The sequence below is a fragment of the Bubalus kerabau genome, chromosome 11, assembly GCF_029407905.1.
Source record: "Bubalus kerabau isolate K-KA32 ecotype Philippines breed swamp buffalo chromosome 11, PCC_UOA_SB_1v2, whole genome shotgun sequence".
Classification (NCBI taxonomy): Eukaryota; Metazoa; Chordata; class Mammalia; order Artiodactyla; family Bovidae; genus Bubalus; species Bubalus kerabau.
The window spans coordinates 98,129,559-98,143,814 of NC_073634.1; the positions used below are offsets into that span (position 1 = coordinate 98,129,559).

Below are 14,256 nucleotides of genomic sequence, written 5' to 3' on the forward strand. Positions count from 1 at the left end.
CAGCCAGACCTGTCTCTGCTGCTGGCGGCTGGCTGTGTGACCTCCGGCCCATGTCTTGACCTCTCTGAGCCTCAGCTTCCTAACTGGCAAATGAGGACATTGGGAGTATCTGTTACAGGGGCTCTGTGAGGATGGGAACAGACTTTACAAATGGTAGATTCTTACACAGATACGTGTGGAGTGCTTCTTTTTCTCTTTAATAAGACTTTTTTTTTTACTGCATCTGGTCTTGGCTGCAGCCCATGGGATCCTCACTTGTGGTGTCTGGGCTCCGTAGTTTCTGTGCCTGGACTCAGCTGCATGCAGGATCTCAGTTCCCTGACCAGAGATCAAATCTGTGTCCCCAGCATTGAAAGGTGGATTCTTGACCACTGGACCACCAGGGAAGTCCCCTCAGAGCTTCTTTTCTCAGAGGTCTGGTGCTGCTCTCAGTTTCCTTCAAAGAGGAATTTCAGGGTCTTGCTCTGTAGCTGACTAGCATGGTCCTTGGAACATGGGGACTGTCCTACACAGAGGACCGTTTTCCTCACTCCCTCATACAAACCTCCATTCAAATGTCACCTCATCAGAGAGGCCTTCTCCCAGTACTCTCTATGAGAAAGCACCCCTGGGGGGCTCTCCTCCCCCTTCCCTGCTTTATTTTTTCCACCAAACCTATTTTCCTTTCCATGCCAGACACTTTCCTTTCTTCCCTACCCTTCACCCCTAGATTGAAGCCCCATGACAGTCCGGGTTATATTTTCTTTATCACAGTATCCCAGTGCCTAGAATAGCATCTAACCCATAGAAGGCACTGGGCGATATGTGTTGTGAATGAATGAATATTTGCTGCACAAATATAGCCAATATCACCCACCTACTAGTAAGACTGCCCTATATTGTCTCAGACCCGCTCCAGTGTTCTTGCCTGGAGAATCCCAGGGACGGGGGAGCCTGATGGGCTACCGTCTATGGGGTCACACAGAGTCGGACACGACTGAAGTGACTTAGCATAGCATAGCATAGCATATTGTCTCAGAACTTCTAATACTTTCTACTGTTTTATGCAACATTTATTTTTTATATTTAACTCCTTAATCGACCTGACACTTATTGTGAAGTATATCATGTGAGGTAAGGCTGTAGACAGATCCCCAGCTAACGCTAACCAATCTGTAGAATGATCCATTTATTGCTGTCGGCTTGTGGAAGGGCTGGTTCCTCTGGACCGACTGACTGCTGTCCCTTCTAGTATCAGCAGCACCAAGGTATGCTGCTAGATTGGGCACGCAGACACTGGACTCAGACCGTCTACAGTCCAGTTTCCAGCTCAACCACTTATCAGCTGGGTGACTATGGACAAGGGAATTTGCTTCTCTCAGCTTCAGTTCTGATTTCCCAGGTGGCTCAGTGCCAGAGAAACCACCTGCCAATGCAGAAGACACAAGAAGCATAGGTTTGATCCCTGGGTGAGGAAAATCTCCTAGAGTAGGAAGAGGCAACCCACTCCAGTATTCTTGCTTGGAGAATCCCATGGATAGAAGAGCCTGGTGGGCTACAGGCCATGGGGTCACAGAGTCGGACACAACTAGACACACACACGTAAGCTTCAGTTCCAGGCCTCATTTACCCCATCTGTAAAATGGGCACAAAAGCAGCACAAAGCCTCCTTCAAATAATGGCTGTGGGATTGAAGAGCACCAGGCTGGCGAAGTGTGCAGCCCTCAGTCCAGCGCACAGTGGGTGTTCAGTTGTTGTCAGAGATTCCAGCCAGGTGAAACCTGCTTGCTCACTGGGCAAACAGGCCCAGTGGGCATCCCCTGGTGCCCAGCACAGCGACCAAGCTGGGCAGCTGGCAGGCAGCCAGTATCAGGCCTTGGTTCCTGCCCTCCTGGGGGACATAGCACAGTTTTGCATGTGGAGGAAAAGCCCAGAGTGTGGAAACAGGAACTGTTCAGGCCAACTTTGTGGGGTGGGGTCCTCCAAGGAAGCGAAGCAGGGAACTGAGCTGCTGCCCTTGGGCCCCCATGCGGACTCTTGTCTCCTCAGAGTGGGTGTTAGGCATTCATTAATAGCGTCTCACTTCTTCCAGAAAACTTTGCACACTGACCTTTACTGGTTTGGGGGGTCCACAGAAGTGGGGATCTACAGATGAGGGGACCTTGGCCCTCTGAGGGCAGAGAGCGGCATTTTCACCACATGGAGATACCCTTGGAGCCTCCTTCAGTGCCCGCGTTCAGCAGGCGTGAAATAAGTGCTTGTTGATTAGCCAGTTTCAATAGGACCAGGGCTGTGACTGAGCAATGTTAAGTGGTGGGTACCCAAAGATGCATGGGAGGGTCCACGGAGCTGACTGACTACGAACCCTAACCCTAAGTGTCTAGAGTCTGAGAAGAAGGGGAGACGCTGGGCCCGACTCACAGTGAGAGTCTCGGCCTCAGTTTCCCCAGCTTTGAAATGGGGAGGGGTTCCTAGGCTACCCCGGCCGTGGAGAGGGCGCCGCCCGGCGCGCCCCCAAGCCTGCGTGGCGGCAGCGCGCACGAGCACAGGGGGCGGCGCGGTCCCGCGGCGGGGAGGGGCGGGAGCGCGCGCGCGGGCCCGCGCAGGAGGCGGCGGAACCCAACGGACGAGCGTGCGGCCGCGGCGTTACCAACTCGTGTGGGACCCACCGCTCCCGCCGGCCGCCCGCCGGTCCGCGCGCCGGTCCTCCCGCCGGCAGCCGAGCCCGCCCGCGAGCCGGTGAGTGGCCTGGGGCCCGGGGCCCAGCCGGATCGGGCCGGGGAAGGGGCGGGGGCCGGGCCGCGGGGCCGTCACCCACACGGGCCGAGGGAGGTGCGCGTGCCCGCACGCGCGCCCGAGGCTCCGCGGGGGAGAGCGAGCGGGTGTGCACGCGGGAGGTCGGGGCGAGCGTGAGCGTGCGAGTCTTGAGTGTGTCCCAGGCCGTGCGTCCGAGCGCGCGTGGGCGGCGTGTCCCTGTGCCACTCCGGGTGTGCTCGCGGGAGTGTGCGCGTGCCTGTGGCCGAGTTGGTGCGTGTGCACCACGGAGCGTCGGGGTCGTGGGGTTTGGTGTGAGTGAGTGCGGGGGAAGTGGGCCCGGCTCCCACTTAACGCATTTATTGAGTGTTTACTATGTGCCAGGCGCTTCATATGAGATCTCATTTTTGTGACCGAGAATGTGTGGATTCTGGGGGGTATGTGCGTGCGCGCACACGTGTGAGTGTTCGCAAGTGATTTGTGTGCGTGTTTATGAGCCTTTGAGGACAAAAGCGTACATATGTGGATGTGAGGGTGTAACTTGTGTACAGGAGTGTGTATGTTTACTGTAGAGGCCGAGGGCCCCCTTTGCGCCCACCAGGCCTACTACCCTGATGTGCCTGCCGCCGGCTCCCATGCCAGGGAACGCATGGAGAGAAGTATGCCTGGCCTGGGCACCCAGTGGGTGCTGGGCCATCTCTGGTGAATAAGAGGAAGGGGTCAGATGTCACAGCCCAGCCCGGCCTGGGCAGGGCCACTAGCAGGACCCTCCATGGGGCTCCAGACGGAGCTGGAGCCTCTTGGCCTGGCACTGGAGGACTTGTGTTCAATTTTCCTAAATACTGTTCTGGGTCCCCGGCTTCTCTCTCCTCTCTGGCCCTGGTGCATTTTAACCCTTTCCCCAGGCCTGGGGTGCAGCTGACTCTGGGGAGACCAGTGGGGAGACCAGGGGTCCCGGGATACTTGTCTGTGTATGTGGGGGTCTCTCTCTGCCTGCCTTGCTAAGTAGATAGATCTTCATCTAATTTATTTGTATGGAGCCTGGGCTCCAGGAGGGAGCCCCTCAGATGGTGACAAATTGATCATAGCAGGCTTGGGACACAGTCTTCTGAGGTCTGTCCTTGAAGTTTTGATTGACAGGTTTTCTGTGTGTGCTTTATAAATGTTGGAAATCTCTGCAGTCGAAAGTCTTAACTGCTTTAAGGCAAACTAAAAACTGGAGCTCCCTAGTTCCTCTGGAATGTCAAAATTCGGCTTGCCTTTCTGAGGGGAACATGTCGTCTTAGGAGCTCAGTGTGTGCGCAGGCGAACTTTGGAGGCGCATTTAAAAGCCGTGGCGTTAATGGAAGAAGAATTTCATTGAAAGGGATGCAGAGCCGGCCGAAAGCGCCTGTTCCCCACGCTGCAGCTTACCGAGTGAACTTTGGACGTCTTCTTTTAGCAAACAAAACCTGGAAGGAAACAAAAACGACCCACATTCTTTTTCTTTTTTGTTCTAAAAAATGAAAAACAAAACCCACCTCTGGGTGTGCTGGAAAAGCGGCCTCCCCTTCCCCCAGCAAGGCCAGGCCCTCCCCTGATCCCCCACCCCCAAATAAAATATGCCTGTGGGGAGCTGTGGATGAGTCACTCGCTGGCAGAGAGCCCCACGGGCAAACATTTGGGAAGGTTCTTGCCTAACTTCCCAGAAGAAAGGCCCAGGATTTAAAATGGTCCCTGTGGTTTGTCAGCCTCTGCCGTCCCGTCTACTTCGGAAATGACTAAAAAGTAGTTTCTACCTCCACAAAATAAAGTCTCAGACTTAAGCAGCAGCCCAGGTTGGTATGGGTAGAGGGCCACTCAGGTTTGAAGAAACGGAGCTCCTGGCTTTGCCAAATGGCACTTCTGGACGTTTCGAACAAGAAAGCAGGGGAAGGGGAGTCACATTTATGAAGCACCCACTGTGTGCTGGACACTGTTCTGGGCACCATAATCCTTCCAAAAGTTAGGCTGTGGAGCACAATTCTGGCTTTAATGCACAAGGAAATTAAGGCTCTGAGAGCTCAAGCCATGTCCTGGGACCACAGAGAGGAGGTAGAGGCAGAATCCTGTCCCCTGCCTGACTTCAAGCCCATCCTGTTTCCACTGGACCAGGTACTGAGTGCTTTAATGTATATACACTTAGTATTCACTGCGAGGTAGGGGTTATTATCTCCATTTTACAGATGAGAAAACTGAGGCTCAGTGATGAAATGCTGTGCATAATTTTATGAAAGTTATGCACTGTGGCTAATGGCCACCGTTTATTAAGGGTATTTTATGTGCTGAGCATGGGCCTAAAAGCTTAAGTGCCTTATTTCATTCAGTCCACTCACCAACACCATGAAATGGGAACAATCAATGATGCCTATTTTACAGATGAGGGCACTAGGGCACAGAGAGATTAAACAGCTTACAGAAGATTCCATGCTGATATGCTGTTGACCTTGAATTTGAACCCAAGCTTGACTGAGCAGAGCCCTTCATCTTCTCACTGAACCTAGAAAGTCACAGTGGCTGTGTACCACGTGCCTGGCGCAGTGTAAAGGTTTGGGGTTGTTATTCTGATCCTACAGAGAGGAAGATAAGTAACGTGGGCAAAGTCATTGACTGGCAAATGGCAAAGTCAGGATCCAAACCCACATCTCTGATTGCAGAGTTGAGGTTCTTAACTTTAAACCAGGTCTGTCTGCCTTTGTCCTTCTGTGGTTGCTTGCTGGGCTCCAGACTCCTGGGAGAGGTCTTCCTGAGGCCACTGCCATCCTTGCTCCTCCCCTCCGGCCCCTCTGGTGCAGGTGACCAACGCCCAGGGCCAGCGCTATCAGATAGAAGGGGCCACAGTTCACATTTCTTCTTTCCTCTCGAAGTGCCAAAAATTGGTTTCAGAAGGGAAGTGTCAAAACAATTGTCAAAAAGAGAAGAGTATTCCCTTCCCCTTCTTGGGTCGGACCAAGCCAGCAAGCTGGAGGGTGGAGAGTGGAGGGCCCTGGTGAGTCATCCGAGATTAAATATGGGTTGGCACCTCCAGTCTTGTGTGGGGAGGAAGCAAGCTAGGACACTGCCCTCAGGAAGAGCCTGGCATGCTGACCCCTGGTGATGGCGAGTTACCTCTGTGGGACCTGACTCTCAATTCTGAATATCCGACAACAGCATCATTTCTACGTAGGCTTCTTGTCACTTGCCATTTCAGTCCCTTGCCTGTCTCTTTTCCCAGTTCATTTCCAATTTACATCACGGTTTATATGACACTGTACTAGAATGGAATGCTGTGTGCGAAGATCTGTGTGGTTTGGGATGTAGGGTGCCCCTGTGCATGTCCTTTGGTACTAAAAAGAAAAGGTATCTCTCTCCCTTCTGAGTGTGTTCTGCAAATTGATGAACATTTGCAAATTGCCTTGAGATGCGTTAATTTAAGGTGTGAAATAATAGATCTTGTGCGAAGGCCCAGCCACATTTCTGGCATGGTGGATTTCTCTCCCGTCTGGCCTGTGATTTAGGGAGGTAAAAATAGTCCTTCTTTCTACATTTTTATCTCTCTCTCTCTCTTTTTTTTTTTTTTTTTTGCTGATGTCATTCTTAGGAAGCGGTTTTGCCCATGCCACAGGCCTTGCCTTGGCCATCTCTTCGGATGGTGGTCAGAACTTGGAGCTCTGGGGAGAGGGTGCTCGTGGAATGAGGAGTTGTCTGAGTGTTTGTGAAATTGGTTTGAAATGAGCAGGGCGATGGATGGCCCACCTTGGCCAAAGACCCTCAGTGGCTTTTTGGTACTTGGCCATTTTCTCACTTCTGACTCTTGGGTAGTGACAAGATAGTCTTTGGGAAAATGTTAGTTTAAAGAGGAAAAAATCAGGCCAATGGCTTCATCCATCCCTGCCTGATCTGGGTGACATCCATACAGTCCCTTCCTTTGGCCCAAACTGAATTAAGGCAGTGGCCTCCTCTGACTTGACATCCAGACAGAAGCTGACACTGGGGGAGATCTGTTGGTGGTGTAATTTCCTGTGACGTTCAATTTGGGAACTTGGACTTGCAGAGTGATCTAGCGTTTTGACATCTGTCCCTCTAACAAGACTTGCTTGTGTGGAAACAGACCCTCATACACAACCTCTGCTGTTGTCTCCAGTTCTGGATTTTTCCACAGACCGCTTCTCTGGTGGTCTGGTGGCAAAGGCCAGGTCTCCGAGCCACGCCTTCTTGGCGTCTGCTGCAGGATCACTGCACCCCAAACCGACTTGGCGCAGTAGCTGGCTCTGTGTGGGGGGTGTGGTGGGGGGCGAGTGACGCGCCTGACGAATTGAAAGGTGGCCAGCTGGGATCTGAAAGGCATTCAGTTCCAACGGCCTTGATCCGCGTGGAGCCGGTCTTTTTCTTAGACATCTGCGTGATGGTGACCTCACAGAAAAGAAAAAGGGGCTTTATGTAGGAATTCCATAGAGTGTGAAGGAATTCGACAAGGGAAGGGGGAGGGAGGCGGCCATTGAGAGCCTGCAGACCCTGTGTTTCCTTGGAGTTGTTTAACCCTCACACTTCAGAACTGGGCTGGGGGAAGGGACAGTGCTCATTTAAGGAGAACTTCTCGAGGCCCCTGAGTTGAAGTTGAGGCCACTAGTGTTTAGTCCCCCTCTGGTTCCTGGTTGTCCTCAAAGTCTTGGATACTGGGGATTGTTGGGAAGAGACCTGCCTCAGTCGTGTCTGACTCTTTGCGACCCCATGGACTGTAGAGTCCATGGAATTCTCCAGGCCAGAATACTGGAGTGGGTAGCCTTTCCCTTCTCCAGGGGATCGTCCCAACCCAGGGATCAAACCCAGGTCTCCCGCATTGCAGGCAGATTCTTTACCAGCTGAGCCACAAGGGAAGCCCTGCCAGGGCACACTGTTACTTTATAAACCACCTTTGGCTCTGATCAGTTTAGGCTGCACATGAGGAATTCAGTAGGCTTGCCATCCAGAGAAGACCTGTGTGCCCATTTTACAGAACAGAAACTGAGGCCCAGGGAGAGGAGGGCACTCACTCACAATCACATTGCACATGTGAGCTTTGGCACCCAATAAGTAAGGTGGGAGGCTCAGACCTGCCACTTGTGAAGTCAGTCACCTCTGGGGGGCCTCAGTTTCCTCATCCGAAAAACAGGGATGGTGTTATGACCGCATAAAATGTGAGGGAAGAACTAAAATAATGTGTACAATATGCACGGCATGTGGGTAACATCTCGTAAGTGTTTAATGAGAGACTAGGAACTATTTAATTACCAAGGACCTGCCCAGGGTCACAGGGACGGGAAGGTCATCTCTTTGTCAGAAACATTTTCAGTGCCCCTGTATCTTGAGGCCTGAAACAAGGCTGAAAGGGAGGTTGTCAGGGGGGCCCCTCCAGGTGCCGATGAAGCACTTTTCTCTGACCCTGACCCTCAAAATAGATCATGGGGGAGACAGTGACAATTTGGAAAGACACAGGATTTAAAGGTCAGGGTGGCCCTGGGCATCTCAGGGAAATGTTTTGAAATCGGTATTTTGCTTTCTTGTCTACCTACCACCCCTCCGCTGTCGCACCATGGCGAGGAAAGTGAACCTTACAAGTTTTTGCTGTGTCCTCTTGGAGTTGGAGGGTCTTGGGAGGCCCGGAGAGCTGTGTCAGCCTCGGTGTGTTATTACGCGAGGCATATGTTTTGTTGATTATTTACACAGTGTCAGCCCCGTCAGAGGTCTGTGCGGACAGAGCAGCTGTCGTAGACCTGGGCCGGGACCGGTTGTTCTCGGCTGGAAGTGGGCAGGTGGCCCTCTCTGCCAGCAGGGTCCTCACAGAGGGTCTGCGCAGCGAGGGCTGAGGGAGTCTGCATGTTTGGCGCCCTCTCTTAAGCTTCCCTTGTGGTTCAGCTGGTAAAGAATCTGCCCTCAATGCAGGAGACCTGGGTTCGAACCCTGGGTTGGGAAGATCCCCTGGAGAAGGGAAAGGCTACCCACTCCAGTATTCTGCCTGGAGAATTCCATGGACTCTACAGTCCATGGGGTCACAAAGAGTCGACATGACTGAGTGATTTTCACTTCACTTCATTTAAGCCCCTGGAGTTCCCTCAAGCTGGATTGTCTTCTCTGAGAGGAGAGATTTTGTCCCTCGGGACTGGCCACCTTCCTGAGGTGGCTTCTGTGTTCCTTTGTCCAGCTCTTCACATCCAAGACCCTGCCATGGTGTTTGTGGTGAGGGAAGGGCCTCAGCGGGCTCTGGAGATCTCTGAATCCCGTCCCTCCCCAGCAGTCGCCTCAGGCTAGGGCTTCACATGGGCCCAGCCTCTACTTTCTCATCTGGCAAATAGGCCAGTAACACCAGGAGCCAGGCTCTTGATTCTGGGGCACTGTTTGGGATGATTTGCCTTAGAAATCCAAGTTTAGGATTAGAATTCTGAAAAGGAAGGTCCTGGGATCAGAGCTTCCCCTGAGAGGCCACTAAGGATGAGGGACATCACCTCCCTGAAGGGGGAGGGGGCAACCCGACTCGTCTTACCTGTTTGATATAAGGAGGTTTTGCTCAGGCATCATTTTAATAAGAGAAGGTTCTTATATGAAATATTCAGAATCTATAAATCCTTAGAGACAGAAAGCAGATTGGTGGTATGGGGGGCCAGGAAGAATGGGGAGAAACTGCTTAATGGATACTGGATTTCCTTTTGGGGTGATGAAGGTATTTTGGAGTTAGGGAGAGATTGTGGTTACACAACATTAGAAATGTACTAAATGCCCCTTAAGTTTTAATTTTCAAATGGTTAATTTTATGTGGAAAAACATTTTTATAAGGAAAGTTTCTGATGCTTAAAAGTAAAAGCTTAAAAGCCTCTCATTTTACAGATGGGGAGAATGAGGCCCAGAGAGAGGCTACAACCAGCCTAAGGTCTCCCACATAGGCTGTGGTGGTTCTGTGGCTGAAATCAGATCACTCTCTAAGCTTTCAGGCCACGGCTCTGGTCATGGCACCTGGGCCCAGGCTAGGGTGAAAAGTTCGATACGGAAACAGACCGCTCACTGTTGTGTGGGTTGAGTGGACTCCATTTTGTTAGCCAGATACGCCCTTGCTGGCTGCTGTGTGGTCATCTGTCCACTCATTCACTGAAGAAATACGTCCTGACATTCTGGGTCAAGTGTTAACCCTGGGAGCTGGCATCGAGACCCTCTAACAGCCCCACCCCTGGGCCTCTCGCCACCTGGTAGGGACAGAAGTTGCGTCATGACCCCACTGTGGGTGCTTGTGAACAGTTTGCAGCAGGCACCCTTTGGGACTCACTATCTGGGGAAATGGGCGGAGGGGAGCTTCCAGGAGGGAGGGGCTCCCCAGCCTTGAGGGAGACATGAGGTTTGCCAGCAGGATGTCGAGGCCTGGAGGCCTGAGGAGGCTGAGATAAAGGGCGGGTAAAACTGAGGGTGGGGCCGTGGGACGGGGAGCTGGGAGCCTGACTGGGGTCCAGGGTTGTGGGCAGACCCCAGGCTGTGCAAAGCCAGGAACTTCCTGCCACTTCCTCAGCCTGTAAGTCCTTCAATAGAGCCTTTGTCCCAGACACTCACTACATGTTACATTCTGTTGTAACCCTTTATGTGGATTAACTCACTTCATCCTCCTGCGGTTCTGTGACTCAGGTACCGTTATGCCCATCTGATGGACAAAGAAACAGAGAATCCAGGCTACGTGGTTCTAATCACCATCAGCCTTTGTGTTGCGAGAAGCCTGTGTCGTGTGGCCTGGTCTGAAGGCTGCCGTCTGGAAGTGCCCGTTGTGTGGGCTGTGAGTTACTGGCCAGGCCCAGGGCATTGGAGAGGGTCTCTGGGCAGCTAGAAGGAAGAGTATGAACCAAGAGGCAAATAGTAGGAGAGGAGGTCCCCTGGAGCCAAGTCCCCCGGCATCTGTGAGGTTTGGTCTTCATTGCAAGAGCAGGGGGGTCCCTGCTACTTCTGCAGCCTTACTCTTCACCAATGTCCCCCTCATTCACTCTGCCCCAGCCATACAGCCTCCCTACTCTTCCTCAAACATGCCAAGTGAACTCCTACCTCAGGGCCTTTGCACTTGCTGTCCTGGCTTCATGAAACCCTCGTCCTCCTAATATTCCCATGACTTGCTCCTGGTCTTCAGCAGGCACTGAAAAAGTCACTTCTCCAAGGAGACCCACCATCCCACCCTATCAGGATGAATCCCACGTCCATGGCTCCCCATTCCCTGGACTGGCTTTATTTCAAGGCCCCTACCCGCCCCTGGCACCATGTTTCTTATCTGCCTCCCAGAATGGACCGTGACGCTGTACGGGTGCGACTTGGTCTGTGGGCCGCAGCTGCACCTCAGTGTCCGGCACTGCGCCCAGCAGTAGCAGATGCTCAATTAACTTTTGTTAATGCACGGAGAGTTTTAAGTGTGTGAGTGGCAGAATCCTCGAAGAATGTTTAGGGACTTCCCTTGTGGTGCAGAGCTTAAGAATCTGCCTTCCTATGCAGGGGGCATGGGTTCGATCCCTGGCTCTGTGGGATCTTATGCCATGGGGCAGCTAAGCCCCCACACCCCTACTCGAGAGCCCACAACTTGAGAGCTTGTGTACCGCAAGGAAGAGCCCACACAGCCAAAAAAAAAGAATGTTTATATAGAGTTACCGAGCTAGTGGCAAAGTTGACTGGCTTTAGGGACCCCTCTTCATTCCTTCCAGTGGGCAGCAAAGGGCTGAGTTGTGTGTGACAGGGCCTCCCTGTGCAGAGGTTTCTTACAGAAAGACTCATCCTTGGATTATTCCAAAAAGGAGGAACCTAAACACAGGGGTTCCTGCCCAGAGTTGTGGGGGGGCTGTTCTCCTTCCTCTGCCCCTTTTCTGCAGAGGTGGCTCCAATTCTGCAGATAGTCTGTAGAGGAGGGGCATTGGGTAGGATTGGGTGGGCACCATACCATGTCTTAAAGCTGTGTTTTCTGTCAGGCACACTTACTTTTTTAGAAGACATACCTTTTGGGGGCTGCTTGGGGAAGGGGTAGAGATTAACTCTCCCAAGCACCTTGGGCACAGACATTTGGTGTGCAGCAAAGGAACAGGAGCCCCGATTCTGCCCCCGTCCAGAAAGCAAAGAACCCTGGGTTGAAAAAGGAGACAGTTCCCTAGCTTGGTGTGGCCTTGGTGGGCCACCAGGGTGGGTGCCCCGATGGCAGGATCACTGGGCACCACAGGGCAGACAGACTGGAAGCCCACCCCATGTGTTTGGCGGGTCCAGCCAAGTCTAGCTGGATTTAGTTACACCGCGATCTCAAGCGTGGACTTGGAGTGCCTGACTCAGTATGTGTGCATTTCCTTTGTTCGTCTCCCCCAGGAATTTTAGTGGCCTTTTGTGTTTGTTTTAAATGCCAACCTCTTCAGCCAACCCAAGAGGAAATGAGGACTGGGTTTTTGTGCCAGAGGCTGGGGACAAAGGTGGGGCCTGCCCGTTCTCGATGGTGACAGCGTGACGTTTGGAGAACACACAGAGAAAATGCTTGTACTCTAAGCCAACAACTGTCATTTGCGAATATTTTTGTGATCTCCTGGGACATCAGGCGTCAATCGTCTATAGGTTGGACACATGACCGCTGTTTCCAAACACCCAAGATGGCAGTGGTCTGTGAAAGCATTTTAGTGACATTTGGGGACCAAAGAGGCAGTTTGGAAGAAGGTGTTTGGTTGATGGTGTGTGAGAAGTTCCTGGATGCTCGCATGGCTTAGGGGGTGGCATCTTTGAAACTGCACAGCGCTGAAAATTCCGGGACATATGGTCACTGTGATGTGCTAATGTTAGCAATCGAGATCTTTAATTACCCAGAAAAACCCCTTTGCCTACCCACTACGGGTTACTGGAGAGCTTTTATTTCTCAGGAGGTGGGTCTTACACAGTATAATTCGGACCAGCAGACAGGGAGTCATTATCCCTCATTCATTTATTAGCTAATTAAGTGATTTATCTGGTCACGCATTTATTCCTTCAATTGCTGTTCATCCAGCAACATTCAGTGGATTCTACTGTAGGCCAAGCCTGATGCTGGGCACTTGCAGGGGGTGGGGAATGAAACAGGGGAGCAGTTATAACTGAATCCCTGCTGGGTGCCAGCCCATCGGGCGGTGCTGTGGGCAGCAGGTGAATTAACTTACATCCCAGTGGACATTTGTAGAGCACCTACTATGCGCAGACCTGTGAAGATCCAGAAAGGGACATGACAGCATTCAAGGGGTTTGAACTCTAGGCCCATCTCATAAGGCTTTTTTTCAGTCCCGGCCCTCCGCTTGCTGTTATAAACCTGGCCAGCCACCATTCACAGGCCACACAGTGACGTCCCCGGAATGAACCAGAAACAATCCAGAGGCCCCAGGAACCGACGTGAGAACAAGGCATCCCCTTCACACGTGAAGTCTCAGTTCAGCGTCTTGCCACCACCCAGCGTTCTGAGACAGAATGTGAGATCTCGTGGTTGGCTAAATACATAAATATTTTATGTCTCGATATTCTGAAAATGAAGCCCAAATGCGCAGAACTGTAGCACATCAGTGCTATAGATCATATGTTATAATAATCTGATGACATGTTGTTTAAATATTTATGGACTGATGTGACATGACAATGGGGGGAGAGAGCAGTCTCGGAGCAGAGTCGTGGCAGATGCTAGGAAGGAGGGAGCAGACTCGCTCGGTCCCGAGAAGCGTGTGCGATGCTCAGATTTCTCATTGAGTGATCTGGGCTTTCACGGCCATGGCACTGGCTGTGTGCTGCGTCCTGCGCTCACATCACCTCACTTACCCTTCACAGCAACCCCCTCCAGGATGGGACTTTTATTAACCCCAAGTTACAAATGAGAAACTGAGGCCCAGGGTAGGTCAGATCTGCCCCAGGGCACACAGCTGGGGGTGGCTCAACAGTGTAGTCTGAGCTCTTAGCTTCTGTGAATTCCGCTCTCTCAGTGACGAGTCGTGTCAGAAAAGCCTGGTTGACCCCAGGCTCGGTACCAACTGGACTTTACAAACTGTAGAAAGGAAGGGGATGTCTGTAAGAGGTCAAGTGGGAATAGAAACCCCAGGAATAAATATCTACGCCAGGACGAGGCCCCTGCAGCCTGGAGCTGGTGTGTGATAGGGGCTCAGATACGGCCTCCACCTTGTTTTTGTTCTCTGTTGGCTTTGCAGTCATCTGGGGAGGTCACTGCTGACTGTCCTGCTTTAGCGTCTTTGCCTCTGCTGTTCCCACTTCCTGCACTGTCCTCACCGACTGGCCAAGGACACCCCTCCAGCAAGGGAGCCCCTTCAGTCTCCAGAAGCCCCAGGAGGTGAGTCAGGGGGTCCTTGCCTTACAGATGAGGGGTCCCTGCCCACCTCCCAGAGCCAACCCCATGCCCCTGCCTTTGGGAGGCAGCCTGCCTATGCCAGCTCTTCCCTCCACACCCTCCCTGCCCCTTTGCTGGACTGGCCCTCTCCACCTGATGGTGCTGCCAGCGGTCCTGCCCTGCGATCTAGTTGATCGTCACCTCCCCAG

General features: G+C 52.4%; 1 protein-coding gene across 3 annotated transcripts in view; it reads left to right on the plus strand.

Moving 5' to 3' along the window:
- The first annotated feature begins 2,585 nt into the window (after window positions 1–2,585).
- Window positions 2,586–14,256, plus strand: part of NEK6 (NIMA related kinase 6) — an 86,518-nt gene continuing 74,847 nt past the window's right edge. For 2 of the 3 annotated variants that reach the window (XM_055541102.1, XM_055541104.1), the window contains exon 1: window positions 2,586–2,718. The gene's annotated coding sequence lies outside the window, so the exon portion shown is untranslated. Of the gene's footprint in view, window positions 2,719–13,910; window positions 14,051–14,256 lie in introns of all 3 variants that reach the window. The other variant, XM_055541103.1, reaches the window with a different exon arrangement.